Here is a 6,376-nt window from a genome sequence, read left to right as displayed (position 1 = left end):
AACACACAAAAAAAGTTTCAAATTTTTAAAACATGTGTAGAATTATTTATTTAAAAAAAACTAAATCGACGATTTTTTGGCAAAAAACGCTTGGGAGTTTTCGCATATGCTAGGCTAAATCAGCTGGGAGTAAAAAGGTTAAAGACCGTTCAACCTCTTTGGGTCGTATAGTAATGACATAAAATTCATGTCTAAAGAAAACACGGTTCTTGTCGGTTTACAGGAAACTAGCAGCAAACAAATTTTGAAAATAGCCGATATACTGGATTATGTGTTAGGTTAGGTTAGTGACGTTACCCCGGTCCTGGTATAACCACAAAGGCACTATACCCTCAACCGGTCCTGCCCTTAGGCCTGGTTGAGAACCTTTGCTTAAGCTAGCTCAGTGGGAGGGGGTAGTCACCTAAAGTTCTGTTCGACACTATTAAACACACGGTAACAATATTATTTATTTAATTATCCAAAAAGAATCGCCACCTAGTAATAGGTTGACGCCAGGATCTTTAATTATTTTATTAACCTCCAATTTTATTTTATTTCGTAACCACAGACGTGAAATGTCAAAGACAGCTGATCGGCTTTCACTTGGTTTTTATATCGGATTATTTCTCTGTGAAAAATATCGCAAAGTTATTTCAAAATAAAACTCCTTAGTAACACAGTTCTAAATATTTATTAAATTATCTTTCTATAGATCAATTTATTATAATTAACATTTATTAACAATTTAACATTATAATTTAACTTTAAATAATTATTATAATTTTTTTTATTAACTTATTGAACTAATTTATTATATAAAAACTAATCATAATTATTTTTATATTTATTTAAATGTATAGCTGCACACTTATATATTAATGAGTCGCCGTCTTATAATGTTTGGGAAACCATGTTCCATTTATAGGAGTTTCCCGAAGTACCTATGACGAGGTACTTAATAAGGTATTCGTTTGTTTACGAATATTTCTCGCCTACGCGTTCTGCGTCACTATGAGTGATGACGACACGACTATGACGCGACACTATTATCACGTAAAATATTCCCGATAATATTTTCAAACTACGCGATTTTTCTCTGTGTTTTTGTTCGGCAGCGACACAGATTCAGAGAACTTAGCTCTAGTATTGAACTCGGGACTCGGCGACTGACTTTGTATAGAAAAAGACGTCTTTTTATACCCTCCAGATGGGATTTCCCCGAAAAATGACGTCACAGATGCAAAATTCCCCCACTCTAAATTTATGTTTTCATCGATTATCTAAAGAATCGTTCATAAGTTTGGTTAAGAAATTATGTCTACGCGTAAGGGTTCAAATACTTGTCGTTGAAATATTGATTTTATTAACTTAAAATACAAAAAAATATAGGAAAAGGTCGTACATGACTTTTCGGGGCGTGTTCACAGGCGAAAAGTGGACCAATGGGGCAGTTTTTCTACCTCCTCCATCAGACCAAGAGCCAGACTCTTGGACCAATTACAGAAAAGCAGTTTATTTCCCGGCTTTTCCGGAAAATTATGAATATTTAATTAGCTAAAAATAAGCGGCCTATAGGTATCTATAGGTGAAACAAGTTTCGTAATAATCGCAAAAGTCCCTCTGGTACTTTTGACACAGATTGGCTAAATATCTTTTGATTCATTTATCAGGATTGCGATTATGAAAAATGAAAAATTATCGGTTAAAAATGATGCGTACCGCTAATACGAATAACGAAATCAACTGTTCTGGTATGTCAGTGTAAAAAGAATGAGTCAAAATTTAATTCCGTCTTTTCTTTTATACCCGTACCTTCCGCGCCGGTTCTACTCCGCTGGGGGGTAGGTACGATTAAATTTTATATAATTACATTTATGAGGTACTTTAAACTTGGGATATTGCTTTAGATCTAAGTAAGATTCCTACGACAAGTATTGATTTATAAGGTTTGAAATTTACCTGTTTAGGGTAACTTTTTACAATTTGAAAATGATCTGTAGGGCTTAATTGACAGATCTAAGAAATAATTTTTATTTGTAAATTAGCAAAATAATAATGTCCTCAGACTTACATTATTAGAATTTCGATTCTTGAAATTCCTTTGTCTACTTTTTACAAAAGTAGGTACTAAACTCGTACGTACTTTGTTATAATTAATAACATTTATTTATTATTTAAATTTAGTGTGTATAGCTAGTACTTACAGTGTACAATCATTAGATTTTAATTATGACGTTATTTGATATCATATTTTATTTGTCTAAAATATTTTACAATGTTCAGCGGCAAATACATCGCAACAAAATTTCAAATCCTTTCACATAAATAAAATTTGATTTTATGTAATTCAAAATTGGATTAGTTATGAATTGACATTTGTTTACAACATTTAGCTAATGATATCACATAAGTCGTTTACATATTATTATTTATTTTTAACCTTATTTCTAAACATTTCAATTACTCACATTTTTCTTGCAAGACTGTTTGGTCTACCTGAAAGAAATTCATCCATAGTTCACTCTGAGTGGCTGTAAGTCTCTCAGACCGTACTATGGGACTTATTACATGTTCATTATAGCTCTGTTTAGAGGTAGGCTGCGCAAATTCATACAAAAATCGACATTTACGATCGGACTGAAAAGTTGTGACGTCACAAAATCGTCGCAAGAAATGCCGGCTGAAGGCGTGGATTTCGTGGCCATGTCATGAGGTTATCATTCATGAATTTTGCCAAAATCAGCTATAAAAGTTGAATTAATGTTCATATTGAATCTAATAAAACTGGAGACCGTATAGTATACGTTCATCACTTTCCGAACTGTGCTGCGGTGAAATGTTTGACGTACAATTTACATTTAACCTGATTTTAAAATCAAGTTATCGCTGAAATCCATCAATTGGCCATATATTCCCTTCGTTATAAAAAAACGAAAACAAATTCTATTAATACTATCGACCGAAGGTACTCGATAGAATTTGAATTTAAATTCTAATGGATTTAAGTTTTGTACTGTGTATTCCATTTGCTAGTACGAATTTATAGAGAAAGCGTTCCTTTAGAATTTTCGGCATTGGTTGCAAAAGGGTTTCGAATCCAGCAAAGTTAAATGTTTTTGAGCCAGATCACCGCCATCTTTAGATTAATAAAGCCTGAGCATAACTTTTTGCACAAGCAACGAGTGGTCCACTGCCATACTATTTATTGATAACGTACTTGCAAGCAGAGTTTGGTATTCTATAATGACTGAAGAGTATAAATAAGTTATTAGTTATTGTCGTTTAGAATCTACTGTCACATTGACAAACGTCCTAGTGTATTATGATATTATTATACATAGAAGAAGTTTACTTACTTTGATCGTCACTTCCAATTTTTTATAACAACCACTAAATCGGATGAACTCCAAGATACGTTAAAATAATCTGAAACTAAGAATACTCCGACAAGTGAACACGACAGACGCATCAGTATGAGCAGTCTATAGACAATGACAGGTCATCCATAGACAACGGGAGGGGCGAAAAGTAGGACCAGTCGTGTAATGTATCGACTTGCTTGTTTTCAATGGTGGTCTGGTAGGTCCTTTGGTACATTTGTAGAGATCCTCGTCTTAACTTCTGCCAAAGTTCGAGTTTATTTTTGAATAATTCTACTTTGTCAGAGCATGTCAATATATTTTCATTCTGACCATGCATTGCTTTATTCAGGTGCTCAAATATATTTCCAGCCATGTATGCAAATTTGGCTATTTAGTAAGTATTGTATAATATACAAAATATTTACGATTTTTTTTTTTTTGAAGCAATGCACCGCGACCAAGGCCTGAACAAAAACGATGCATGAGTGCGAGTGAGAAAGTATTCGGCACCCTTATAATCTCTGCGACACGCGCTAGAGTAAGATAAAAGGTCTACATATGTGTGAGTTAGTTTCCAAAAGTATCGCCGGTAAATCGTGGTGAAACGCTTCATGTAGCGTCGATAACCTGCAAGCTCGTGTTGCTAAAATTGCTATTTTTTGTGTTAAACATAAAGTCAGTGGTAAATATTTTTAGTTAATTAAGTAGGAAAGATGGTTCTGTGTGTTGTATTAAAATATGGTAGCCGTACTGATAAGCAAGAAGATGGTATTACGTTTCATAGGTAAGTTGATACATGTTCGTGATAATTTATTTCTATATTATTATATATTTTAATATCAGTGACCTAGTGTTTCTTTAAAATAATTTAAATTATGGATATCTTTACCTAATGGTTGCATTTTGACCGCTTAAAAATAGTATATAACCTAAAAAAATATAAAATTATATTTTAATTCTGAGCGTCTAGTGTGAGCACTTTGGGCGAGCACTAGCGAAATGGTCTATGGTCTCGAACATTTGTAGACGACATTTAGCAATGCAACGGGTGGCGTCTAGATGTATCTATAGTCTATGACCGCGACACACCTAGCATCGTTTCGCGGCATACTGGTTTACAGAGTGGAGGTTTGTTTTTACAAGAAATGGATGTTGGCCACTCCCTTAAGCTATTGGGTTTACTGCAATATGTTTATTTGCCAGACCCAGTATTCGAGTCATTCGCTCTAGCATGCCTTCTTTTCAATATTGCGGTAGAAAAGGCGATACGGGATGCGAATATTGATGCCCATGTCAGCGGCACGATATTTACTAAGCCTGTGCAGCTGCTGGCGTATGCCAATGATATCGACATCATTGCCATATCAGAATTGGCGCTAAAAAAGGCATTCACAGCCTCTGCCAAAAGAATGGGCTTACAAATAAACGAGGCAAAAACTAAATACATGCCTGTCTATGTCACACCACGAGAAGGCGCACCAAAGTTAGATATTGGTGCATACAAGTTTGATACGGTCGACAGATTCATATACCTTGGTTCTCTTGTAACTCGACATAATGATATTACAGAAGAAATCAACAAGAGAATCATGTCTGCGAATAAATGAAAATAGGGACAGGTGGAGGGAGCTGTTGGAGGAGGCCAAGACTCACACCAGGTTGTCGCGCCACTGATGATGATGAGTATTCGAGTCATTAGCCGCCCGGCCAGCTTGGATTTTTAGCATAATTTAAATAGGGAAATCGGATAAATAGAATTTTTTTTCTACCTTTGCTTTTAATTGAAACCTTGTGAGTTATAAGAGGCAAACTGCTGTTTCCTAGCTGATTACATTTCTAGGGTTAGGTTTTGTAAGTACATTAATGCCCTTTCCCATATCATGTAATCTAAATAAGTATTGAGCTGTTAAACTTACATTTATCTTCGCTTTTCAAATAAGTATTTCGATGGAAAACAGTTAGGAAAAACCTTTTCTGAATATTAATTGAGCTTAGTTATACACGTTTTACGTTCTGCACATATCAGCCAAGCTGCTGTCATACAAAAATCTCATAAATGCGTTTTAAAGATTTCACTAATCGCAGAATGTCATTTTCGATCTGCATAAAGCGACCAAGCTGCTGTCATACAAAAATGTGTTTTAAAAACATGCCATTTTTCACTGTATAAGCCATAAAGCAACCACATGATAATAATATGTAATTACTAAAATCCTGACAGTGTGTTTTTCTACATTCAATTAATAAACATTATTTTCTCAATTACCTACATTATATGTTTTTCATTTTATTACTTATATAGATTTTTCATGTAAAAATTAGTTCCAGGCAGCTACATATTAATTTATAATTTACAAGTTTTTCGAATTATTTTCAGAACTTTGAAATTCTTATAATACAGGCGGACCTCGACTTACGAACGTTCGACTTTCGCACAATTCGCTATTTCGCACATTTCAAAAAAAATCGTTTTTTTAAAACGTCGCGCTGGCCGTGGGGTTAAGATATCCCCTTTTCGCTCGCTCACAAGCAAGTGCATTTCTTGCGTCACTTGCATCGTGCTCGCACCCGTCACTTTGCTTGTGAGCTAGCTAGGATAGCTGATATAGTCTTGCGCAGGAGCGCGTGCGGGCGTGTCATGTTGTGCGTTTTGCTAATTTTCTTCATTTGAAATATTTCACCCTAAAAATTTATAAACATGAGTGAGAAACGGAAAAACTGCAGTGTTGATACGAACAAAAAGAAATCAAGGACTTATAAACTTCACATGACGTTCTAATTGCGGTGAATCTTTTGCTTCAATCGGACGTTCGTATGATACAAACAGGTCTGATACGATATGTTCAATTTTGAAAAATAAAATTAAGGAATACGTTCAAAATTGTGGAAATATATTATCTTTAAAGGTTGTTTCCAAAAGACACGGCATAGTTATGGATGAAATGGAAAAATATTTTGTCATCATGGATCGACGACCAACATCAAAAAGATGTCCCTCTGAATATTTCAATTATTCAAGCGAAGGCTCTTAG

The sequence above is a fragment of the Rhyacophila brunnea genome, unplaced genomic scaffold, assembly GCF_057557595.1.
Source record: "Rhyacophila brunnea isolate RB1 unplaced genomic scaffold, BYU_Rbru_1.0 scaffold_15, whole genome shotgun sequence".
Classification (NCBI taxonomy): domain Eukaryota; kingdom Metazoa; phylum Arthropoda; class Insecta; order Trichoptera; family Rhyacophilidae; genus Rhyacophila; species Rhyacophila brunnea.
The sequence above is the reverse complement of the archived record's forward strand: the minus strand, read 5'-3'. Positions refer to the sequence as shown.